The sequence below is a fragment of the Triturus cristatus genome, chromosome 8, assembly GCF_964204655.1.
Source record: "Triturus cristatus chromosome 8, aTriCri1.1, whole genome shotgun sequence".
Taxonomy (NCBI): Eukaryota; Metazoa; Chordata; class Amphibia; order Caudata; family Salamandridae; genus Triturus; species Triturus cristatus.
The window spans coordinates 12,847,915-12,874,944 of record NC_140591.1 but is presented as its reverse complement, the minus strand read 5'-3'; the positions used below and the strand labels follow the sequence as shown (position 1 = coordinate 12,874,944).

General features: G+C 45.9%; 1 protein-coding gene across 2 annotated transcripts in view; it reads right to left on the bottom strand.

Moving 5' to 3' along the window:
* The window catches only part of LOC146799835 (uncharacterized), a 400,555-nt gene that overhangs the window by 191,347 nt on the left and 182,178 nt on the right, over positions 1–27,030 (bottom strand). The window lies entirely within an intron of this gene.

Genomic DNA, 27,030 nt, shown 5'->3' with positions numbered 1-27,030 from the left:
CTAGTTTGGTGATAAATATTGATGATTGATTTATGTTTAACATAAAAAGTTAGTGTTTTGTTTTATGTCGTCTAGAAGCACAGGTACAGAGGCTACCTAGGAATCCCGGGAATGGAATCTGAATAGCGGGTGGTAAGAGAAGCCGCACTGCAGAAGGTTACTCGTCTGTTATCATAATACTGAGAAGCTACACAGGGCTGGCAGTGTTATATTAGGCACTATATCGTATAAAAGTAGAGTGCGAGTGATAGCAGAGGGTTCGCTGGCAAAACTTTGGCCTTATTTCCCACAAGGGGTATTACTGAAGTAGTAACAGGTTCTCCCGAGCTTGAATGAAGGGTAAACAGGGGTTTTACTCGTAGTGAAAAGAAGTAATTCTTTCTTCAAAATAAGTTAGTGGAGCAGACAGAGTAGCGCTGTTTTTATGTTATTACAAATTTTTTATATGAAAAGTTAAAGAAAAAAGGATTGTATTACCTTGTGAAGGGAGGGGCAGTCGCAGGAGTTATACTGACGTCACAAAGAGCCTTGGGATTGGTTGAAGCAGCGGGCCTGAGAAGGGAGCAGATTGTAAAGGGAAGGTCAGTAGTGAGGAGCAATACTGATGTCATGAAAAGGCTGCGCTAGCATTGGTCAGACGACAAGCGCAAGTCTGAGTTCTGATTGGTTGGTAGATAGAGGCCACGTTAGCATTGGTTGAGAAAAGAATTGTATGTTGAGTCCTGATTTCACTGCTGTTGTGAGTCATGCTGAAATAGGATGGGACGTGGGTAATAGAGTTCGAAGGTATACAGAAGACTCTTTCTTATATCGTCCGTCTAAATGTTTGGAGAAAGAATGAAAATGATGTTAATAAAGAAAATCAAGAACTTCTTTAAGAAAGACAAGTCTGTGATGACTGGAGAGGGAATTCCTATCCCACCAGCTAAAACGCCTGCTTAATTTATGATGATGGAAAGGGGATATCATATTCGTGTATGGTTGGAGAATTGGGTGGAGTACACAAAAGGTGATGGTGTTTTGGCTTTTCCAGATTATGATACGTTTAATGTAAGGATACTTCAGAATCTGAGAAATCGAATGAATGTGTTAAAACCACAAATTTCGAAGTAGTTGGAGATTCAGAAGGTTTCTACCTAAATATCCGTATAAATCACATGGAGATCAAATGAAGCGATGGAGAAGAGCTGTAATAACAGAGGGTTTGTATCCAGTGTTAATGGCTGAAGAGCAGTTAGGAAGAAAGTGTAAAGAAAAAACGAAACACATGAATGTGAGAGGATATGGTGAATCAGATGATGCACTGTTGGAGGATATTTTAATTAAAAACCCTCCACCGTACCATGAAGAATCTAATAGGGTTACCCCGAGTGCACCGTTGAAAGGAACACCATTAGTTCCACAGATCTTGCATGATACATTAGTCAATAGGGTGTTGCATGAAAATGAGAGAGAAGCCTTAAATAAGACTAGGGGAGAAATAGTTCAGAAAATAAGTCAATTGAATTTAAATGCTGAAGCTTTGACAGTGCCAGTGACAATTGGTCCTGTTAGCCCATTATATGGAGATAAAAGGAGTAACATGAAACCTCAAGCTGTGACAATAACTTTGAGTAATTCCAGAAAGGAAATAGTGATGTCTCATGATCAGGCCAGTGAGAGTGATTCAGTCATTTCTTTAATGGATCTCCCAATTATGGAACCCTTAGCAGAAACTCCAAAGAGAGTTTCACCCGCAAATTTGAAAGAAAAAGGGTTTACAATCCCTACAGGAACAGGAGGCTCAATAGTAGTTACTCCTGAGGATTTAGAGAGATGAGCACAGGGAATAGAAAAACGAAATTCACAACTAAAGGTCCTAGATATTAGTAGATTGAAAGTGGATATGGAAGAAATGATGGCTGGTAATGTGAGCACAGAAAGATTGAACATTTACAATGATGAGGAATTGTTGTTTTTATGCAAAAGCATAACCAGAAGAGCAAAGATCTTTCATGAGAACTTAACAGAAGTTGCCTCAGAGATTGGAGTAGATATAGAAAGATCAAAATTATTGTAGAAACCATATCGAGTGGAGTTTACCGAAAAGGATTTCGAAAATATAAATACTTCCGGGAAAAGACTACAGATAAAAGAGTTGATGAATATTTTGAGCAAATGGGGAGATATTGACAAATGGAGGAACAGGTGGACAAGAAAGAAAGAGGAAGCACAAGCTAGAGAAGCATCATTGCATTTCCAGTGAGGGAGTCGGAAAAGATTGAGAGAGTATGTCCAATGAGAGAAGTTCCCTGTGGTGGAGATGTACATTTTCCTTGGACCAGACAGGATATTTTGTAATCTATGAATGATGTCCCTAGGTTGAGAGAAAAACCAGTTGAATGGTATAAACAGGTGGAAGGTTTGTGAAAGTTCCAAAGGTTTTGTTGAAGGACCTGGATGGTCTGTTTGATATTGAGGTACCCGCTGATTTATGGACGGAGTGTAAGATCACAGTTGATTAGCCGAGTGAAGACTATGCAAGAGATTCCAAAACAGGGGCACCATCAGAAGAGGTAATGAAGAATATCATCAAGTGATTACTTTCCTGAAGGGAAAAATCCCTTCTAAAGAAACAGATTGGGTAAAAATAGATAGAACAACTCAGGAGCTGAAAGAGTATGTGCACGCGTATTATGAGAGGTTACTACAGGTGCTCAAGCAGTATAGTGGATTTGAAAACATTGGTAATAAAGATATGGGACATTTTTTATATCGGTTTGTGCATGGTCTGAAACCAGAGATTAGCCAGATGATTCAGCAGCACATGTTGTGCTGGCAAAGTAAGTCAATAGATGAGATATTGAAATATGCTAAATACTGTAGTGACGACTTTGAGGCAAAACACAGAAAAGTAAAAGAGAAAATGATGTGGGCACAGGTGAAGTTGGCAGAGCAGCAAGAAACAAATTTAATTTCCCAAACTGATAATCAGACGAAAGGGCAGAGTCAGAGTGAACAAGTGTCGAATGGTGGTAAAGGGAAAGGATGAATGAGTAGAGAGGCAGCAAAGAAGACGTTTCCTTGTCATGCGTGTGGAAAGCATGGACATTGGAAGAACGAGTGTAAAAGTGCCCAGAATAATAAGGGGACAAATCAAAATTTTAATCCACAGATTCAGAATGAAGTGGTTGTGAACCAGACACAGCAGCAGCAGGTAGTTACTCCACAATATCAGGTGCCACAAGCTCCTATGCCAAACCATGTGAACATTCAAAAATACAGTGCGAACACCGGATTTCATGGAGAAAGTGGTAAGAATACTTCCATAGTTTCACAATATTTTTTGCAGAGCGATGAAAGCGACTTGGACTTTTTGCAATGACGGTGCTTGAGGGGGAGCAGGAGGAGTGTGTACTTGGTGCATCCTGGCCGGTAGACAAGACAGGTCCATTTATAGATGGGAAAGTGGAAGGTAGTGATATCACTTTTCTATTGGACACTGGTGCTACCCTGTCTACTGTGAGAGCAGCAGACATCCCAAACCTACCCCACTCAGGAGAAACTATCCAAGTTGTAGGAGTTTCAAATAAACAGATTAGAACACCAGTTCCAAAACCGATGGAAGTTCATTTGGAAATTTTAAAGACATGCATCGGTTTGTGGTATGCAATTCAAGCCCAGTAAACTTGCTAGGAAGAGACCTATTGTGCAAGATGAACTGCAAAATTTACTGTACTCCTGATGGTGTTGCTTTGCAAACACCTGATGAGGATGTTGCCCACAAAATGATGTTAGCTAAGCAAGGAACAGAAGAGGATGAGATGTTTTCATTAGTAACTGAATATGGTTTGCCTGAAGATTTGAAAACCACAGTGAACCCGGAGGTGTGGGATTTTTCGGGAAAATAAATAGGTCTAATGGCAAATGTAGATCTGGTTAAAATTGTGATGAAAGAAGGTGCAGTGTATCCAAATATATGACAGTACAAAATGAGTCCTGAAGTAAAAGCAGGAGTTGCTCCAGTAATTGACCAAATGATTGAGCAAGGAATTCTGAAAGAAATAATGGGTAGTCCTTGTAATTCGCCAATTATGGGACTCAAAAAGCCTAGTGGCAAGTACAGGATAGTGCAAGATTTGTGAAAAAATAATAAAATTGTAGTGCCTTGTTGCCCAGTAGTGCCAAATCCAGCAGTGATTCTTTATCAGATACCTTGGAATGCAAGTTGGTAAACAGTAATTGATTTGTGTCAGGCATTCTTTTCCATTCCTTTGCACCCAGATAGCCAGTATCTTTTTGCCTTCTGGTTTGGAGATCGTGTTTTGGCATGGTGCCGAGTTCCTCAAAGGTACACAGAGTCCCTCAATTTTCAATCAAATCCTGAAAAAGAGTCTAGAGTCATTAGTTATGCCTGGGAATTCAGTTCTGGTTCAGTACCTTGATGACCAATTGGTGGCATCAAAGACACAAGAGGATTGTGTCACTGATACAATTGCTTTACTGAATCATTTGGCTGAAGGAGGACACAAGGTGTCTCCAGAAAAATTGCAGTTTTCTCAACAAGAAGTTAAATATTTAGGGCAAAAAATATAAAGAGGAGTTAGAAAAGTGACCCTAGAAAGAATAAAAATAATCATACAAATGCAACTACCTCAGACTCAGAAAGAGATGAGAATGTTTTTAGGAGTGGTTGGGTATTACAGACAATGGATAAATGGATTTTCTATGCTTGCAAAACCATTGATACAATTTACTCGGAAAAGAGCAAAGGATCCAATTGATTGGAATGATGAATGCTTGGAAGCATTTGTAAAATTTTGAAGCACCTGCTTTGGGAATGCAAGATTATTCAAAAGAATTTGCACTGTTTTGTTGTGAAAGAGAGAGTTGTGCACTTTCAGTTTTGACCCAGAGGCATGGATTGAGCCAACGTCCAGTGGCGTATTTCTCTGCCACCTTGGATCCAGTGGCTTCAGCCTTACCTGGCTGCATAAAAGCAGTAGCTGCTACCTGTATGAGTCTGGAGCAAAGTGAATCGATTGTGATGGGACATCCCGTAAAGGTGTACGTTCCACACTCAGTTGAGATTCTTTTGACAAGAACGTCGAACACAGCACCTCACTCCCAGTTGGATGACTAAGTATGAAAGTGTGATTTTGGGAGCAGAAAATGTGACAGTGATAAGACGTACAATAATGAATCCTGACACATTATTGCCAGATCCATGTTGCGAAGAAGTGAAAGATGAGATTGATCATGATTGTTTGGATGTGACTGATGGGTGTACTAAGCCCCGCCCAGACATTCAAGAAGTGCCCTTGATGGAATCAGACCATGTGTTGTTTGTGGATGGGTCATGTCTGAGGACGGAAGAAGGAGGGCTAAGTGCTGCATATGCTGTATGTAAAATATCAGGTGTTATTGAAGCATCCAAGCAGTAAAGTCTGCAAAAGTAGCCTAATTGGTGGCCTTAACAAAGGCATGCAAAATTTTGAAAAATCGGAGAATAACCATATTTACAGATAGCCAATATGGTTTGGGGTTTTGGGGTTGTGTACGACTTTGGCCAGCTCTGGATGCAGAGGGGATTTTTGACTTCTTCAGGATCTCCCATTAGTAATAGCAAAAATATAAATGAGTTGTTGGAAGCATTACAATTGCCAAAAGAAGTAGCAGTGGTCAAGTGTGCTGCCCACCAGTCAGAAAGTGACTATATGGCAGCAGGTAACAGATATGCTGACCAGATTGCACAATATTGTGCAAGAAATACAATGTCAATCACCAAGAAAATGGAAAGAGATTAAACCAGCTGCCAACTTATGTTCTTCTCAGCACTAGAAACATGGGATGTGGTCAGACAGTTACAGAAAGAAGTTGAGGAGAAAGAAAAAGAAATCTGGATTAGGTCAGGTTGTACAAAAAGGACAGAAGATGATGTGTGAGTGTATTTAGATGGCAGACCAGTTTGCACTCTCAAATGGCAAGGGTATATCATGGGACAACACACATTGGTAGGGACGCAATGATCAGACTTTTCAGACAAAGTTGGTATAATCCAAGGTTTAGAGTAGTTGCAGAGAGCCTTTGCCAACGATGCTTAATCTGTCAGCAGCAAAATCCAGGCAGGAAGACAGTGGTTAGTTGGGGAAAAATTGGAAAGGCAGAAGGACCATTCACATGGCTGCAGTTAGAATTCATTGAGTTGCCTCCGTGCAACGGATTGAAGTATGTACTTGTCATAGTGTGCTTGTTCTCCAGATGAGTGGAGGCATACCCCACTAGAAGAAATGACAGTCTCACAGTTGCTAAACTACTGCTGAGAGAGTTGATTAGGCGGTTCGGTTTTCCAGTCACTTTGGAATCAGATAGAGGACCTAATTTTAATAATGAAATAATTTGATTAATCTGTGCTGCATTTAACATTGAACAAAAACTGCACTGTGCTTATCGCCCAGAGGCACCTGGAGTAGTTGAACAGCTTAATGGCACAATCAAGTCAAGATTAGGGAAGGTGTGTGCATCCACAATGCTAAAATGGCTTGATGCACTGCCCCTTGTACTGATGGGTCTTAGAAGCATTCCTGACAGGAAAACAGGATTGAGTCCTCATGAAACCCTCATGGGAAGGGCAATGAGACAAGCATTTATTCCTGGAAATAAATTGATGAATATAACTGATGATCTGGTATTGGACTATTGCAAGGGATTGGCTAATCTGGTACGTTCTGTGTCTCATCAGGTTGGAGAAGATGCCGTCGCAAGACAGCCAAGCCAAGAACATGATCTGAATCCTGGAGACTGGGTGTTAGTGAAGAAACACGCAAGGAAATTGTCTCTAGCACTCGGGTGGGATAAACCACATCAAGTAATACTGGTCACTACAACAGCAGTGAACTGTGCTGGTTTACCCAATTGGATTCATGCTAGCCATACCAGAAAAGTTCCAAGCCCACCTGAACAACAAGAGCACCAACTGACTGGACAAGCTGAAACGTCAGAAGCTGAGGATTGAGAAGTCGAAGAATCTCGAGTGACAGATTCTGAAGGACATATACATGAAGAGCAACCAAGTACAAGTCAGGAAGGGTGCACACCAGTGATCGAGATACCTGAGGTTGTTGACCAAACAAGAAAAAGAAATTGTTGGACTTGGCCCTTTTCCCTGCCTTTTTTCGTTTTTTTTTACTTCTCCCAAGATGTCTGCCACAGGCCCCTGCTACCGCAGAGTGGTCTTTATTAGTAGCACCCTAGCTGCCAGGAGCTGGCTGGAACCCCACAACAATGTTGCGACACCAGCCCACCTTTTCTGTCCCATAGGTAGAATGGGGAAGCTCCTGGAATGTGCTGGAACCTTCTAGAAGGGAGGTGTGGTTTTACTTTTGCCGCCTTGGCTAGAGGTCACCTGACCTAGGGCTACTTAAGTGAGGGAGGGAACTTTTTCTGGTTAGTTGGCCAGTGGGGTAAAGCAGAGCTGGAGAATCCATGCAGGAGTTTTAGGCAGTAGGGCCTAGCCAGGGACTTATGCCTCTGAGAGTGACAGGGCTTAGGTGCTGCCTCTTAAGTGAGTGAGGGATCCTGTGAAACCCACTGATCTTGCCCAGCAGTAGGAGGACCCAGAGAACCTCTGCCCAGCCTGACTAGGAAGGACCTAGTCGCCAACTCATCCCTTACCCCCCAAGGAACAGAACACCCCAAGGGCACCAGTATCACCTGCGCCGCAAGAACTGAATGCTGAGATCTCATGACAGAAACTGAATGCTGAAACGTCGTGACAAGAACTGAATACTGAAACTTCTTGCAAAAGGCTGATTGCCTGACTGCTGGGGTTCACCCCGGTATTATCGCTTTATTCTCCGCGCTTCCAAATCCGACCTGGGACCCCCGCGTCGATCTACCGTCGAGCACGGAGCTGGCAGAGCTCCTGCTTAATTTGAACCCCCCCTGGCGCCAGGACCAGCAGCGCGATCACCGCCGCGGCCTGGAGGCCTCAGGGTAGTGTCAGCACGAGGTCGGGGCCCGCAGAGAAGCCCGGGGCCCCGCCGCTGCCGTCGCAGCGTGGTGAGGAAGAGCTGTTCGCCGTGACGTGTCCCGCGCCGTTGCGCGTATGAAGTGAAGGGCCCGGAGCGGAGCCGGACGACGAGACAGAGGTAAACCCCCGGGGGCTGGGAGGTAGCGTGGCCGTGGGAAGGCCCAGGACTCGCCCCCCCTGCTCCCCGAGAGACTTGGGAAGGCCCCGGTGCGCCCCCTGCCGAGCGGGAGCGACCCCTTCCATCTGGAACTCGAATTCTCCCTCCGTGGGATTGCCCTACCTGGGGACTGCCGTCTATCTGAAAGTTGTGCTCTTAAAAGCCATGCGCTCCGTGAACGAGTAGCACTTGATCTGAAAGTTGTGTTCTTCAATGCCATGCGCTCCGTGTACGAGTAGCGTTCTATCTGAGACTTGTGTTCTTCAATGCAATGCGCTCCGTGTACGAGTAGCGCTCTATCTGAAAGTTGTGTTCTTCAATGCAATGCGCTCCATGTACGAGCAGCGCTCTATCTGAAAGTTGTGTTCTTCAATGCGAGGCGCTCCCTGTGCGAGTAGCGCTCTCATTTCAAGTTGTGTTCGTAAGTGCAACGCGCTCCAGGTGCGAGTAGCGATCTATCGTCAGGTTGAATTCCTCAGTGCATTGTGTCATATGTACGAGTAATGCTTTATCCTCAGGGTACGCTCAGAAGTGCAATTTGTCATATGCGCGAGTAACGCTTTATCCTCAGGGTACGCTCAGAAGTGCAAGGTGTCATATGTGCGAGTAACGCTTTATCCTCAGGGTGTGCTCCGAAGCCCAATGTGCCATATATATGGGTAGCGCTTGATCCTCAGGTTATGCGGGGAGGTCCTCAAGGTGCTATGTATACGGGTAGCGCGTTAGCCTTACGTTGCGCCCATGAGTGCCTAATCTTTGAATGAGCAGCGCTTCAACCTCCCGTTATGCTCAGGGGTGCCTAAGGTCATACAAGGAATGCTTTACTCCTGCGGTGTGCTCAAGAGGGTGCATATGCACTGATGCTCAATGTATCTGTAGGGATCGCTGAAGTAACCGTAGTGAAATGCGGTAGTTCAAATGTTCATATGTGCAAATTGAGAACCATTGCCATCTAAGGAACTGTGTGTGCTCTTTGACTAGATAAATCTGATTAATTTGCATTCACATTAACTGTGTGGCGTCCCTTATTGTGTGCGTTTACTGCTTCAGAGGATGTGTGTGTTGTATGGTCGCTTAACACACAAGCCTTTGGGTGCCCAGCCGCTCGTGTCACGTTACCCCCTTAGGGCCTGGAGACCCCAGGTCTTACAGAAATAGATTGGGGAGACAGGGAAGTAGAAAAGAAAAAAAGGGAAAGAACACACTCAGGTAAAAGTGAACAAAGCTACCAAGAAACCTAAGCAGGGCCAGATAGAGGTAGAAGAACAGGTTCAGGCAGAAGAAGAACAAATTGTAAAAAGAGCTGAACAGGACCAGTTAGAAGTAGAAGAACAGATTCAGGTGAAGGAAGATATAACAATAAGACCTGAACAGGTACAGGTAGAAGAAGAGCAGAATACAGAAAATACAGAACAACGAGAGAAGATTGTGTCCAGACAAAGTGAAAATAAAAGAACCTTAGAAAAGGACGGAGAAGGTGAAAGTGCAGTTCAGGTCAAAAGAGTCAGAAAGGGTAATAATTGGCCAAGTGGAGTAAAAAAAGTAAGATACTTCCTAAGAAGAAAATCAGGGAAGAAACCAGAGCAAGTAAATGAGGTTTCAAGCCAAACTGAACCTAAACAGCCAATAGCAAAATTCACACGAAAAAGCCTGAGACTGAGAGTTCTGAACAGAAAATACAAGGCCCCTGAGTGGACCTACATCATATTAGAGGAATTTGAAAATTTAGATTTACGTGAAGAATCAGAGAGAGAGTCCATGTTGCACAGATTGATGAAAGCAAATTAAAACCGCCCTAAACAAAAGACTGTATTTTAAAGAAAATTCAAATAAAGAAAGAAAAGAGAAAAAAAGATTTTCTTAGATTGTTAAATGGCAGAAGTTGAAGTCACTGGACAACCGAAACAGAGTTTAAAACAAAGATTTCTTAAAGTTTGCCTATGTAGTATTTTACTACTAATATTAATATGGTTATTTCTGACTCTGGTGGTACCTTTATTAATGGTAACGAATAACAGGAATAATACAGTTATTATTTGAAAGAGTAAATACTGTTATGAAAAGAACAAACAGAATTAGACAAATAGATGAGACTATGTATCATCATGATGAATCGAATAATGATTCGTCTTTAAATGTGTTTACTAAATTGTTGTTTCAGTACGTTGATACATTGGATATTAGTGATTGTTACGTCTTTATGAAATTACCTTCATCTGTATCAGGAGGGGTAACTTACCACCATATACCTTTAACTTATGGTGTGTCATGTAGTGTTTTATCAAGCTTATTTTATGTAGCCGGAAAGCTGCAGTATTTTTACTCAAACATAGATCTAGTGTTTTCAGAACTACCTGTTCAAAAGAATATGAATCCAATACTTACCAGTAAGGATGCACAGTTTATGGGCGAGTTCTTCTTAACGATGAGCACAATAGACATAGCACAGGCACACAAGAATAACCTAACATGTATATTGCGTGAGGAAGAGAAAGAGTTTTTACATTTAGTTGAAGAAAGGAGACAGGATTTAACAAAGAAAGCTGCTGAACAGAAATATAATGTACCTCCCTGTCCTGGGAAAGAGGGAGATTATGCAAAGGGCGAGGCTCATGCTGCAATGTTCTGAGACTTTGTCAATGAAAAATTCTGCCCCCATAGGTTAAAGACTGAGTGCAATAACATTTTCCTTGGTTCCAGTGAATGTGAACACAACTTCCTAATTATAAGGGATGGGGACTGAAAGGGGGATCTGATCCTGTATTTCCAGGAATATACTATGTGTGTGGGAAAAATGCCTATCATAGGTTACCTTCACGGTGGTATGGTAGTTGTAACTTTGGAATAGGATTTTCCAAAGATCTACCATGTGGATAGAACCAATGGAATCGTTCTGAATTCGCACAAGATTCGCAAATTGTCAACAGTAGTTGATCGTCTCTCGACTGATACTGCTGGAGGATTCTTGATGATTAACACATAAATGGTTGCAATAAGGTATATGGTTTTGCAAAATCGACTTGCTCTTGATATTTTATTGGCAAAAGAGGGTGGAGTTTGTGGAATGTTGAAAATTCAACATTGTTGCACTTACATTCCTGACAAAAGTAGGGAAATTAAAGGGTATATTAAAAATATTACAAGAACTCATGAAGATTTGACTCAACTGAAGGATGATGGTGTATGGGAAAGACTAACAAAGAGCATCTCTTCTATAGGGAATTGTTTTTCTGATTTTGGAAAGAGTCTACTAGGTCAAACAATACTACCAGTAGTTGTAATAATGACAATAGTGCTAATAATAATGATCACATGCAAATGTTGCAGGAGCAAGGGGAAAAAGAAGAATACATGCAGAAATAGATGGCAACTTGTGTGGATATCCAATGCAGAATTGGCTAAAAATGTATTTTTAACAAAATGTAGCGCTTAGAATTCTTGGTGCTATACCCTTATCCCCTATGTTTTAGGCTCTTCCCAGTCACAGGCCCTTGCCCCACCCACACAAGTGAGGTAACATTTTACTCAGGAGACTAAGCGGGATGCTGTGGGGTAGGACATTTGTGCCAGCACGGTGATTCCACCCAAAAATATGTGGAAAATTAGTTTTTATTCAGCTAAATTTGGGGTTTGCAGGGCATTCTCGGTAGGAAAAGGTTGGGGGATCCACGCAAGCCATACCTCATTGGACTCCCCAGGGTGTCTAGTTTTCAGAAATGTGTGGGTTTGGTAGGTTTCTCTAGAAGGGGGCGAGCCCAGGGCCAAAACCCCAGGTGATCCCACAAAACCAAGCAGTTTTGTCATAGGTAATTTTGAAGTCTCCACAGTACGTTTTGGGCCATTTCCTGTTGCAGCCACTATGCCTACCCACACAAGTGAGGTACCATTTTTATCGGGAGACCTTAAGGAATGCTGAGTGTTAGGAAATTTGTGGATCCACGCAAATTCCAGAACTTTCCCACACAGAAATTTGTGAAAAAAGTGATTTTTTTCTTCTAAATATAGGTTTGCAGAGCATTCTGGGTAGGAAAACGTTTGGGGACCCATGCAATCCATACCTTGCTGGACTCCCCCGGGTGTCTAGTTTTCAGAAATGTGTGAGTTTGGTAGGTTCCCAAGATGGCCGCTGAGCCCGGGGTCAAAAACCCAGGTGACCCCCCATGCAAAACCAGGTTGTTTTGTGATAGGTTATTTTGATGTCTCCTCAATACGTTTTGGGCCCTTACCTGTCACGGGTACTTGACCCACCCACACGAGTGAGGTATATAGTTTTTATAGGGAGACCCGGGGAAAGCTGGGTGGTAGGAAATTTGAGGATCCACGTAGATTCCAGAACTTTCCCACACAGAAATTTGAGAAAAATTTGATTTTTTCAGCTTAATTTGAGGTTTGCAGGGGATTCTGGGTAGGAATGTTTGGCCATACCTCGCTGGACTCCTCCGGGTGTCTAGTTTTCCAAAATGTGTGGGTTGGGTAGGTTCCCCTAGATGGCCTTCGAACCCGGGGTCAAAAACTCATGGGACCACCCCTTGCAAAACCAGGTTGGTTTGTGATAGGTAATTTTGATGTCGCCACAATAGGTTTTGGGCCCTTGCCTGTCGTGGGTACTTGACCCATTGTGAGAAGTTGGCCTGGCATATGCTGGTCACTAGTTCAAGTGACCACCTTGCACCAGTCCAATTCGACTGTTATGGTAGATAGGTTTAAGACAACCTTTTAAAGAGAGCTATCCTAGTGGTAGCTGTGGAGAGCAGCCTTCAGGCTAAGTCTCAGAGGAATGTAAAGCAGCTTGTTTTACCTTATAATCTCTTGAATTACCAAATGAAAGGACACCACACAGGTATATATATAAAATATATAAAGTATTTATTACTAGACACACTCTACTAATCTCTTTATGAGATTAGAAGTCAGGAACATATCAACGTTTCACAATAAGTTAAGCACAAATATGGCTGGGGCCCTAGGGGCGTACCAGACCATATACTAAAAAAGAGGTTTAGGAATGTAGACTTGCAAGGGGACAAGGCCTAGGGCCTGTAGAATCGCTGGCGCCTCACTAATCCACCCAAGACAGGTAAGTAAAGGATCCACGGGAGACGCGTGCAGTGTGAGAACACAGCCGCGGGTTCCCTATTGATTTCAATGGAGCAAGTCGCGGTTTGATTTTTAAAGTTTTAGGGTACTTCGGGAGAGTCTACAAGCAAGCCACTTACAAGGTATGTAATTCGAGGGCCAACACACACAGGAGCACTGGAGTGCACGAGTTACCTCACCCAGGGAAGCCGGGTGCATAGGTGTCTTTTGGTGTCGGGTTGCGTCGTCGTTTTCAATGAAAGCCGAAGACGATTTGCTGCTTGTGAAGACTGGAGAAGTGTCCGGTGAAATCCAAGGCTGGATTCAGATGAAAAAAGACCTGAAAGCAGAGGAGACAGTGTTCAAAGTCACTTGCCAGTGACCCGGGCACAGGAAGATGGATGCCCACAGTCGTCGGGTGATTTCAGGTGATCACGGGTGTTTTGACTCTTCAGCCACGAGGTCCAGGAGGCATCGATGATGACCAGGAGCTGGATTCGGAGTGTCCCACAATGTCTGCAGGTAACTGAGGTGTCGGCAACTGGATTGGAGCCAACATGCCTTGGCAACAGCAAGTCTTGTGGAAAATGAAGAAAGTCAGCGGTGCAGACCAGCAAGGTCTGAGGGACTCACCCAGCAAGGGTAAGTGAGGGCAGGCCTGGAGCAACCAGGGTAGCCCTTTGGTTTGATGAGAAAGTCTTCAGGGGACCCACAAGCCAATGGGAAAGGGATTGCAAAGACGCCTCGTGGGAATTCACTTCGCAGGAGCCCACGGTCACTGGGGACGAGGTAAGCATCTGATTTTCAGTGGAAATCCTGCTGGAGGCTTGGGCCACACGTGGACCAATGCACAAGTTCGTAGATTGTTGTGAAGGGGTTGCACTCGACAATAGTGCACGGTACCCCGGTATTGCTGCTCCTCGTCACTTGTGGGGTCCACTCGCCTCAGGTTTGCTGGGGACTCACAATGGCTGCCGAGAAGTCAGGAAATCCACTTCTGGGGCTGCAGGGACTTCGGACTCCGGCGGGAGCGGGAAAGTTTGCGACCGTTGATTCAAGTTTTTGGTGCCTGCCAAGCAGGGGAGTCACTCCTTGACTCCAAGGGAGATTCTTCAGTCTTCCAAAGGTAGTGGAACGTCGAAGGGCCAGGATTCTTCTTCAGAGCGTCGTCCAGGGATATCTAACTTGCAATGGTAAGGATTCCCTAACTTATACTACAAGGAAGGGAGGGACTAGCTCTATGACCCCTCCTATGGGAGGGTCAGGGGATTGGGTGGTTACACCCACTTCCCTTTGTCCAGTTTCGCGCCAGAGCAGGGGCAGGTAGCCCCTGAACCGGTTTGAGCTGGCATATGCACAGAGGAGCCTACTGCTCCCCCAGTGCAGGACTTCAAAGCACTCTAGGAGTGCACCCACCCAGCCCCAATACACTAAGTCCTGTCTGGAAGGTGGTGACACCTCCCTGTGACAGGATGCCTATTGTTGGGCCTCCTCCACTGTGAGTTTCGGTCAGCAGCAGGAGGGCAGCCCAGTGTCTGTGCTGGTGGCATCCATTTTGTGATGCCAGGCTCTTTCAAATTGCTACTGTGTTTCCACAGTAGGTACATGTATTCCCCTCTAGAAGGGTGGGGATCATACTCCCACACCAGTTACTGGTGTGGGGGTATGATTCCAAGTTGTTTGACACCAAACACGACATGTTTTGATGAAGTCATGCCAAAGTTAGCATTTACCGGTAGGTTATAATGCACTTAAGAGTATATGGTTTAACCGCATCCACAAACAGCCAGAGAGAATAGACTCTTCCAGCTGCAGAGGGGCCCTGCTCATGCAGAGGCACCCCCTCACATTGTAAACCAAGCACCCTGCCCTCGGGATTGATAGGGCCTGCCTCAGGGGTGACTGATAGGTTTATATGTGTGTATGGTGAGATATAGGGAACCTATACCTCAGTGAGGAGTGCTACTACTACCTCACCCAGGCTGCAGTAGCAGGCCTGTGGTGTCAGATTTAGTCTGCTTCCCAGGGGTGGCATAATACATGCTTCAGCCCCTGGTAGGCCTGTGAAGTACCTATGCCCTTGGTACCTAAGGTACCATATATCAGGGGCTCATAAGATACCACAGTATCCAATCACTAGTGCATCTAATATGCACTCCAAGTTGTTTAGAGAGAACAGAGAGACTGGGGCCCTGATTAGCAGGGACCCAGCCAGACTATAGCCAGAAACCAGTGTATACATCAGAAAAAAAGTGGGGGCAACACAAGTGCAGATCCTACTCTCCTACACCCATCCACACAAGTGAAGTACCATTTTTCACGGAAGACTTTGGGGGATGTGGGGTGGGTGGAATTTTGTACATCCACGCAGATTCCAGAACTTTCCACCACAGAAATGACATATTTTTAGGTTTGCAAGGGCTTCTGGGTAACAGATCCTGGTGAGAGCCAGTCAAGTCACCCCATCCTGGATTCCCCTGGGTGTCTAGTTTTCAGAAATGTATAGGTTTGCTAGGTCTCCCTAGGTGCTGGCAGAGTTAGGGTTCAAAATCTACAGCTAGGCACTTTGCAGAAAAGGGTTGGTTTTCACTGTGAAAATGTGGTGTGTCGACGTTGCGTTTTGGGCCGTTTCCTGTCGTGGCCACTAGCTATTATTGATCAAAGTTAATTGCTGTGTGCATTTTTAACTTAGAACTATGTTGAGCTGAAAGTCTTTTAAAAATATTGTGTCACCTTTTTGTAATTTTAGTTGGCTGTAGTGACCACATGATGTTAGAAATTTAGTGTCACGCTGCAAAATTATCGCACTCTCGCACTCACTGAGGGGTTAGGTGCTTTAGTATCTTTCTAGAGTTTGAACTGTGCCTGCACGCCCGGTCCGACCCAGCAGCCAATCACGGGTGCGGAGGGCGGGGCAGAGCCAGGCCCACACAGGAAGGCGAGCGGTTAGCGCTCTAGCTTTTCCACATTTGAGGGCTATTTAGCCACTCTTCGCCCCTAGCGCGCAGTGTGGCGCCTACTCCTGCGCCTAAGACGAGCCGAAGACCAGCCCGTCTGCGCCCGTCCGCGACAGGTCGGGGCTAGGGGCAGGGGGCTATGGAGGAGTATACATCCAGTTCAGAGATACCTCCCAGCAGCAGGATAACATACACCTCTCGGGTATTAATAGAGATTGGCACACATGTTCCTAGGGTATGCACACATGAGGTGGGAACCAAACTAGAGGGCCCGTTTGCCTGTCGGGGATGTCAAGTGCAGTTTTATCATCCCACTGAAGTCGGACAATACTTGGAGTGTCCCCCGGAATTGGCGGTACAAGTACAACATATTACATCGACAAACAATCCTATGGGCAATTTACCTTTGAAGAGTAAGAACCTGCTGTGTAACATTCGTTCATTAGCCAAACACACCACTGAGGTATGGGACCTCATATTATCTGAAGAACCAGATTTATGCTTCCTAACTGAAACATGGCTCAAACCTCACTCAATCCCGGCCATAACCTTGGGTATACCGATAGGATACAAAATAACCAGGTTGGATCGCCCAAATAAAACGGGGGGGGGGGGGGTAGCTATTGTATATAAACAAGAAATGAACGTTACTATCATAGAGGAACTTTGTACACCTCAGATAGAATTAATGATTTTTAAAATCAATTTAGCATCTAAGGAACACAGGAAGGGAGCTGTGGTGTACCGCCCCCCTGGCCCATGTGAGAACTTTTCTGTTCTTCTTATTGAGGCTTTAGCCCCTCATGTACAAGAGAAATCTGATTTCCTTCTTGTAGGGGACTTTAATGTCCACAGTGAGCTGGGTAACTGTCCGGAGGCAAATACTTTACTTGCGGACTTAGACTTACTGGGACTAAAAAAGTACAATCATGGCCCCACTCATCAAGCCGGCCATACTCTGGATTTAGTCATGTCCAATTCGCCCTTGATTAAATGTATGCCTCCTACTCAAGTGGACTGGACGGACCACTTCATTCTAAAATTTTACACCTTTGCTAACTATAAGCCTCGGGCTGGACAGATTGCGCTAGCCAGCACAAGGAGACACTGGCATAAACTCACTTCGGAGAATTTTAGGGAAAAATATAAGGAATCCATAACTAATAGCCCTACAGATGATATTACAATCGAATTAAATATGTTTGAGGAAGCGGTCGCCAAGGCTATAAACGCCACCATTCCTTTAAGAGTGTTTAAACCCCGTGTAGCACATAAGCAAGAGGTCTGGTTTTCTGATGAATTAAGATCCCTTAAGTTAAATACTAGGAAACTAGAAAAGATATGGAGATCATCGCGGAGCACTGAAGATAAGGAACATCATAGGATCGCTCTTAAGACATATCACAAGGCCATTCGTGCTGCACGTAAAAACTATATTGCAACACAATTATCTGCAGCTGGTAAAAACTCGAAAATGTTATACCAAATTTTACAAACTTTCACTAAGCCAGCAGCCTGTGAAACGGCAGAAATAGCATCCCAAGAACTTTGCGACGAGATCTCACTATTCTTTACAAGGAAGATAGATGGGATCTATGATAAAATAATGCATTCCAACAGAACTGCCCTAACAGATAACATCCCTCCACTGACTGCTGGAGCCCAATCCCACTCCACCTTGTGCCTCACTGAATTCCCTCCCATATCTATAGAGGAGGTAATTTCATTAATTATGCAAATAAAGAGTGGTTGTCCTTTGGATACCATCCCAGCACGTATTATGCCTATATTGACTAACGATCTAGGCCCGAGAATACTGCAATTAGTTAATCTGTCCCTGAGTACAGGGGAGGTTCCCCTAGACTGGAAACGGGCGCTGGTAAGACCTTCGAGGAAAAACAATGCCATCCCCTGGACAGAACTGTCTAATTTGAGACCTATCTCTCTTCTTCCCTTTTTGGGCAAATTAATCGAGAAGTTTGTAAACCGCCACCTGTCAACTTACATCGAAAAAGCAGGGGGGCTGGACTCTTCCCAGTCAGGGTTTAGGCCTAGACACAGCACCGAGACCACCTTGCTGTCCGTCGCAGACGATCTACATATGCTCCAGGATAAGGGTTATTCCGTTATACTGGTGCTGTTGGATCTGTCTGCGGCGTTTGACACCGTGTCGCACAACATCCTGACCTCCAGGCTAGCTAACATTGGCCTGGGAGACAAGGCGCTGGCCTGGCTGAGGAGTTTCCTAACAGATCGTACCCAAAGTGTCATCTTGGGTACATTTCGGTCAGAGGAGCTGAGGATCTCTAAAGGGGTCCCACAGGGCTCTTGTTTGAGCCCTACGCTTTTTAACATCTATGTGGCCCCCTTGGCTAACATCATGAGATCCCTTGGCTTCATCCCGGTGTCTTACGCGGATGATACCCAACTCCTCTTTCCATTTAAAACACTCTCTACAGTGATTAGGAACTCTTTTGGCCAGGGAATGAAAGCAGTGGCACATTGGATGGCGTCCAATTATTTGCAATGTAATGTTGCTAAAACAGAGGTGATGCTATTTGGCGAGGTTAAGCTCCTGTGGACCCCGGACTGGTGGCCTCAAGATCTTGGGCCAGTCCCTGAGCCTAAACTGGTAGTGAAAGACTTGGGTGTTAGGTTGGATCAGGAGCTTTCTTTAAAACAACATGGTAATCAAGTGGTGGGCTCATGCTTTCACATCATTGGGCTGCTTCGGAAAGTGTTTCCTTTACTTCCAGACGCCACAAGAAAGACCTTGGTGCAAGCGCTAGTTTTGAGCAGACTAGACTATTGTAACGGTCTGTTACTATCGGCAAACGAAGGAGTCATCTCAAGATTGCAGGTGGTACAGAACACTGCTGCCCGCCTTGTACTAAATGCACCCCCTCGAACACTCTCCAAACCTCTGCTGCTTAAACTGCACTGGTTACCAGTGAAACAGAGGGTGAAGTTTAAAATATGTTGTATCATACACAAATGCCTGACGGGGAGAGGCCCGGCCTACCTGGCCAACAAGTTTACTCCATATGTCCCCACACGCTCTCTCAGATCTAGTGAACAGGCCTTGCTATGCGTCCCCAGAGCTAGGAAAGCAAGACAGGGGTCCAGAGCTTTATCTGTGGCAGGTCCTATGTTGTGGAACAGCCTCCCCATAGCTATCAGATTGTACAGAGAACATCTTCCTTTTAGGAAACAATTAAAAACCTTCCTTTTTCAAGACTAAGATACCATCTTAATGTTATAAATGTACACGGCTAGTATTTGTGCTTTGTTTATTGATGGTGCTAAAGGGCGCGGAGATACTCCTCTGGGAGTCGATTCCAGCGCGGTACAAACATGCAAATAAATAAATAAATAGCCCTACCCACACAAGTGAGGTACCATTTTTCTCGAAAGACTTTGGGGAACGCGGGTGGGTGGAATTTTGTGGATCCACGCAGATTCCAGAACTTTCCACCACAGAAATGTGAGGAACATGTGTTTTTTTGAACAAATTTTTAGGTTTGCAAGGGATTCTGGGTAACAGAACCTGGTGAGAGCCAGTCAAGTAAGCACACCCTGGATTCCCCTGGGTGTCTAGTTTAAAAAAATGTATAGGTTTACTAGGTTTCCCAAGGTGCCAGCAGAGCTAGGAACCAAATTCCACAGGTAGGCACATTCCGATAAAAAGTCAGCGCCTAGTGGGCTTTCTGCCACCCTGGGGAGGGGGGAAATCAGGGGCTATTGCCCCGATATGCCCCCAAGGGGGGCAGAAAGACTGTGGCTATTCTTTTGGGGGGTCGGGGCATTGGGATGCCCATTCTGGTCAGCCCCCACCCGTGCGTATTAAAAAGCCAGCATAATCACTGGCACATAGTGGGCTTTCTGCCCCCCGGGAGGCAGATCAGGGGCTACTGCCTCATCTGCCTCCTGTGAGGGGCAGAAAGACGGTGGCATATTTTTTGGGGTGGGAGGGGGCATTGACATGTCCATTCTTGGAAGCCCCCACCGCGAACTTTGTAAAACAAAAATCCCTGGTGGCTAGTGGGCTTTCTGCCACACCGTGGGGGGGGGGAGAAAAGGGGCTATTGCCCCATCTACCTCACAGGGGAGGGCAGAAAGACTGCAGCATTTTTTGGGGGGAGGGGCATTGACATGCCCATTCTGGGCAGCCCCCAGCCCTACCTATATAAGAAAAAATCCCTGGCGCTTAGTGGGCTTTCTGCCCCCTCCCCGGGGGGCAGATCAGGGGCTATTGCCCCCATCTGACTCCTGTGGGTGCAGAAAGTCTTTTTTTCCTTTGGGGGTAGGGTGGGGGCATTTGCATGCCCATTCTGGGCAGACCCCACCCCGGGCCTATAAAAAAAATTATTCCTGGCATCTAGGATGGTTTCGTAACCCCTGAGGGGACATAAAGACTGGAATTTTGTGGGGGGAGGGTTGGGGGCATTGGCATGCCCATCTTGGGCAACCCCCACCCCTAAATTTATCGGGGGAAAAAACCCTGGTGTCTAGTGGGCTTTCTGCCCACCGGGGGGGGGCAGATTGGGGGCTGCTGCCCCCATCTGCCCCCAGGAGGGGCAGAAAGACTGTACCTCTGCATCGTGGGATGAGGGCATTGGCATGCCCATATTGGGCAGCCCCTACCCCAAATTATAATTAAAAATAAATCCCTGGCATTTAGTGGGCTTTCTGCCCCCCGGGGGGGCAGATGGTGGCTATAGCCCCCATCTGCCCCCTGGGAGGGCAGAATGACTGTAATTTTGTGGACGGGAGGGTGGGGGCATTGGCATGCCCATTTTGGGCAGTCCCCACCCCTAATAAATATCCCATAAAAAATCCCTGGTGTCTAGGCTTTCTACCCCCCGGGGGGGCAGATTGGGGACTACTGCCCCCATCTACCCCGAGGGAGGGCAGAAAGACTAATCATGCCAAAATATTTATGGGGGAGCAATGGCCCCTTGCCCAAGGGGCCGCTCCCCCCGCCCTGGTGCCTAGTGGGTGGATCCCTGCTTGGGTATTGCCCTCCTGGGGTGATACCAAGCAGAGATCCACTAGGTAGGGGTACCATTGGAAAGGAGAGGTTCTCCCCTTTCCAACGATACCTCTCCTGAGTTTCTACGTGCTCAGGGGCCTGAGATAGCCCCCTGAGCACGTAGAAACTGAAATGAGCCTCTTGGCTCATTTCAGTTTCGGTTTCACTGAAATGACATCAGCGCGGCGTGCGCGCTGATCGTCATTTAAGGGAAACCAGGGGGGCGGGCCTTGGGAGCTGGGGAAGCTCTTCCCCAGCCCCCGAGGCTTTAGGAGAGAAAAGGGAATCCCTCTGGTGCCCACCCCAGAGAGATTTCCGGTGCTGTGTGCCATGATGAGCTGGACTCGTCATGAGCACACGCCCACTGTGTGCCATGACGAGTCCAGCTCGTCATGAGCACCGAAGGGGTTAAGAAATTAACATTTGTCTTCTGACTTTTATTATTAGTGCGTATTTGGACCTTTCTCGTATAACTGAACTGAGTGACATGATGTCCGCGCATGCTCCTCGGAGGAGAACTATGAAATGATGACAGTACGTTTTGAATGGGAGCCACGATCGCGAGAACATCTGTGGAAACAAGACTGTGGAGAGTTCAACTGTGAAGAGTTGTATTCACAAATAAAGTTTGTATGTTGCAAAGTAGATATAATTAGTATATGGGAATAAATCTTATGAATAAAAAGTAAGGGGATGGGTTTGCGAACAATGACTGAACTGATTTTTGACATGTCAGCATGGTGTAATGAAGATCCCCCCCCTTGCCTCGACCAATCAAAACTCGTATTTTCCCGATATTGAAACTATAGTGGGTGGGACTTGGTGAAATGAAAGGTATAATTAAGATAGCTTTAGTTAGTTAGTCAGATCAGAGAGTGCTGGACCAGAATTGGAGAGAGTGCTAGAGCTGGAGAGAACGGCGGGGAGCAGTTGCTGAATCAGTGCAGAGCAGGAGGGAGCCGAATGTAGAACCTGAAGCAGAACTTTCTATCCTGATCCAATTGGGTTAGAACTGAAGACTGCGGAAGAAACTCGAAGAGGGAGAGAGCGTCAGAGAGGGATGTGGCGCAACCGTCGGTAATCTAGAGAGCTCAACTGTCCTGTCCTGATCCTGTCCTGAAGACTTTGTCTCCTGACCTATCTCAGGGGACCCATATCAGCCCTTTGGCCAGGGGGTTGGTCTTCCACACCATCCTTGGTAATTATATTTTCCGTTATTTTGCTAACGTTCTTTATCTTGTTTTTCTGTCCTCTCTCATTGAGCATTGATTATTGTATTAGTCCGAGGCAAATTGCATTGTGTCTTCTAAATTGAATTTTATGGCAAGACCGGAGGCTCCTATTATGCTTTTTCTTTTCTAGCTTTATTCCACAGCAGCCAAGAAAAGTGAAAACACTACAGCTCCCAGAGGGCCAAGCGAGAAGAACTGGCCAATGGGAACGCAAAGAAAATGAAACCAATAACCAATCAGGCTGAAGTCACCAATAAAACGTCACAACTGACTGCGGAGCTTCCTCTTTTCTTGCTGCTCGCAGTCAGTTAAGTGACCTTATCTTTCGCTCCGCCACTTGCATATCTATTTATGTTTGTATTATTGTTTACTTGCCTATTATTTTAGTTCCGACGTATCACCGACGCCGTTTTAGGTGCCCTGCAGCGTTTCTTTGCTTCCGCGGCCTCGCGCCGCGTCTTCCTTCCCCCCTTCCCCCCGCATTTCTGCCGTCATTGGGCTGCCCTGTCTGTGCACTTCCTCCCACTTCGCGCCTCAGCGTTTTTCTGCTGTTTCTGGGTCGCACGCAGTGCTTTTTCCTGCCGCATTAGCCATTTTCAGTTTGCCTCACACGGAGCTCCGGTCACTTCGCTCGACCGCTTCGTGAAGCCCCAAGCATTTCCCTCTTTGGGACACGCCCCTGGGAGGTTTCTATCCCACACGCTCCTCCCTCTCCACAGTTAACCTTTTCCTTCCCTAATTGCTTTGCACTGTATTTGCTATGGAGGTTGTTAGCTCTCCCGAGCCATGAGTTGGGTAACAATAAACATCTGTTATTCAGCGCCAAGATACCCGTAGTGGTGAACGTGCGCTTTACAAATACACGTGTTATGTTATGTTATGTTATTACAACCCAATGAGGCAGGCGAAACCTTTAAAATAGATTTAAACATGTTCATTAATTCCTCTGTGGAAAATGCGGTTGAGGTGTCAATGAGACGGATGTCCAAGGGTATGGAATCGTCTATGTTAAACATTTTGTCCAAAGCTCTGGCCCATTCTGCGGGGGATAGCAGAAAAAGAAAGGTGGTTTCCTCTGTCTCTGGTCATGCTTCTCATGCTGCGTCAATTGTGACTGGCGGGGTCTCCTCGCGCTTGACTGAGGACCAAGTTCCTCCAAGGCCTCCTACTCAAGACAAGGCCTGGTCCACAGGCCAAGATAAATTGCTGGACGTTGTGGGTCCCCTAGCACGCATATTTGACATGGCTGAGACTGCTCGTCTTGACGGGTCTGACCTGTCAGCAGAAGAAGTGTCATTGTGGGTCCAGCGGGCTTTTTGTTTGCTCGGCAACGCTAACGCTGCCATTACCCATGAGAGACGTAAGGGTCTTCTCATACAGTTAGACCCTAAACTGGCTAATTTGGCTCCCCAGGATCCTGGCGCTAAGGCTAACGGTTTCCTTTTCGGAGACTCTCTGGTCAGGGACCTTATTAGGTTTGTGTCCACCTTCGCGTCATTGGACAAAGCCCAATTGTCTATAAAGAAGGTCTTCTCCCCACGGGTTTTTGGACGGGCCGGCAGAGGCAGGAGCCGCGCCTACAACAACCAAGGCTCCAGAGGCTCCTTCAACAATTCCTCTCAAGATTACAAGCCACAATTCTACCCTCAGCGGGGTAGAGGTTCCAAAGGTCGTGGGCACAGAGGTTTCCGTTCCAACAATTTCAATCAACAAGGTGAGTCCATCTCGCCTTCCCGCGGTGGGAGGGCGTTTAAAACTGTTTCTCCAAAAATGGCAAACAATAACCTCGGACCCCTGGGTCCTAAACACGGTTCAAGGCTATCTTATAGCCTTGACGATCTTATCACCTTAGATCCAGAGTCTCGCGTGGAACTGCAATGGTGGATAGACCATTTAGATGCGTGGAACGGGCGAACAATTTTCGCCTCGGCCCCAGATCTTGTGTTAGAATCCGATGCCAGCCTGTCGGGATGGGGCGCCCGCTGTGGTCCAATATCGACTGGCGGTACATGGTCTCAAGAGGAGTCGAAATAGCACATCAATTGTTTAGAGATGCTTGCAGGCTCCTTTGCAATCCAAAGCCTCTCAAAGAACAGAGTTCGGTGTTCTATCCTTCTCCGCATGGACAATGTTTCTGCGGTTCGTTACATCAACCATCTCGGTGGCACAAAGTCCAGACCTCTTGCAGAGCTGGCAAAGAGTCTTTGGGAGTTTTGCCTGTCCAATCAACTTTCCTTGACGGCGGAATACCTGCCAGGGGATCTCAACTCCGTGGCGGATTGGCACTCCCGCTTTCTTTGGGACTCCAGCGATTGGAAGCTTCTTCCATCCGTCTTCCAATCCCTCTCTCACAAATGGGGCCCTTTCTACATAGATCTGTTCGCTTCTCGCCTCAACTCTCAGTTACCCCGTTTCTTCAGTTGGCGGCCAGATCCTTCGGCCTTGGCCACAGACGCCTTCCTCCAGGATTGGTCTCGACAGCTCAATTATGCCTTCCCCCCTTTCCTCATGATCAACAGAGTTCTTTCCCAGGTACGGCGTCAGTCGACCTCCCTGGTCCTGGTGGCTCCCTTTTGGCAGTCTCAGGTTTGGTTTCCGTCCCTCAAGGAGTTGGCAGCGGACTTTCCAGTCCTTCTTCCGAGTCGCAAAGATTTGCTGGTGAATCCTCAGGGTATGCTACATGATCTTATCCTGGACAATTCCCTGGTCCTGTCTGCCTGGAAAGTTTCCGACCTGTCCCTCCTGACGACTTCATTTCACAAGAGGCTTCTATCTTTATCAGCAACGCCTGGGCCCCCGGGACCTCCAAGGCCTACAAATCCGCCTGGTCTCTTTGGGCAAGCTGGTGTCTGGAACGGCACGCCGATCCCATTTCAGCCCCTCTAAATTTCGTGGTCAATTTTTTGGCCTCCGAGGCTAGCGCAGGTAAGTCTTACAGAACAGTTAATCTGTACAGATCCGCCATTTCCCTCAATCATTCCCCCATTGATGGCAAACCGGTTGGCTCTCATCCGCTGATATGTCGCCTGTTAAAAGGAGTTTGTTGTTCCAAACCTCCGTTGGCTAAGTATTCTAGTTTATGGGATGTCTCTGTGGTGCTTAAGCTGTTTTCTGACTGGCCAGATAATAATGCTCTTTCTCTTTAAATGTTATCAGCTAAACTTACCATGCTTTTGTGCCTGGTTTCTATTAAACGCGTCTCTGATGTTAAAGCTTTGGACATTTCGGCTCGTCAGTTTTCCCCTACTGGGGTTCTTTTTCAGATACATAGACGCACTAAAACTAATTTAAATTCAGTGTTTTATCCCTATTTTCCCTCTCATCCAAAACTATGTGTTGGGCAATGTTTGAAAGTGTATGAACAAAGGACTTCTGATCTCAGAGCGCCCTCTCACTCCCAACTCCTTATTTCCTTCCGTAAACCCCATCTCCCTGTCTCTTCCACTACCCTGGCCCGGTGGGTGCGTTGGGGTATGTCCCTGGCGGGTATTGACATCTCCGTCTTCGGAGCCCACTCCACTAGAGGAGCCATGGCTTCTAAAGCCTTTTGGGCAGGCTCTAGCCTGGAGGACATTCTGAGATCAGCGGACTGGACCAATGATACTGTCTTTCGCATGTTTTATTGTAAACCTATTGATCCTGTGGCTTCTCTGGTAGTAGATATGCTTTGAACAAGCATAATAGGAGCCTCCGGTCTTGCCATAAAATGTAGATTTTCCTAGTTTTTATGACGGAAAGTCTTAATTTTATTAAAGACACGGAGGCGAGTATTATCCCGCCTCTTCACTACTGACTTTTGTTCTCTCCCTCCCTTCAGCGAATCCGGCTTTGCCGCCTGCATCTTCGTGAGCGTCTCCTTCATGAACAGAGACGGCCTCCTCCAGCTCGATTGGTTCCTTCTTCTGGACGGCTTCCACCTCCGAGATTTCCTGCTTCTCGTTCCTCATGGTCGGACCTGGTTCAAGATGTTTGTTCCTGGACTTTAGCTATGTTTATCGTTGTTTCCATTGCTCCTTTGTTTTCTGACCTTTCCTTATCTGCTCACCTGCGAAAAGAGGAAGTGCAGTCAGTTGTGACGTTTTATTGGTGACTTAAGCCTGATTGGTTATTGGTTTCGTTTTCCTTGCGTTCCCATTGGCCAGTTCTTCTCGCTTGGCCATCTGGGAACTGTAGTGTTTTCACTTTTCTTGGCTGCTGTGGAATAAAGCTAGAAAAAAAGCATAATACTCGCCTCCGTGTCTTTAATAAAATTAAGACTTTCCATCATAAAAACTAGGAAAATCTACATTTTCTCTGCTATGGATGTTGGTGACTGCACTGTATTTGGGATTGTTCACATGTACCTAAAATTTTAGATAAAGATTTTTTTTTTACTTTTCAGAGTCTGTGGTTATTTACTATAAGGTATATAAAGTTAGTTTTATGTTATTTGTCACCATCAACTAGTTCAACTAATGGTCCATCGACCAGAGGAAAGAGCTTTTTGATCTGTGAAGGGTTAGTTAGAGATGAACTGAGGTATTGAATAAACTAATCCTAACAGTTAGTGAAAATTATAAACATGA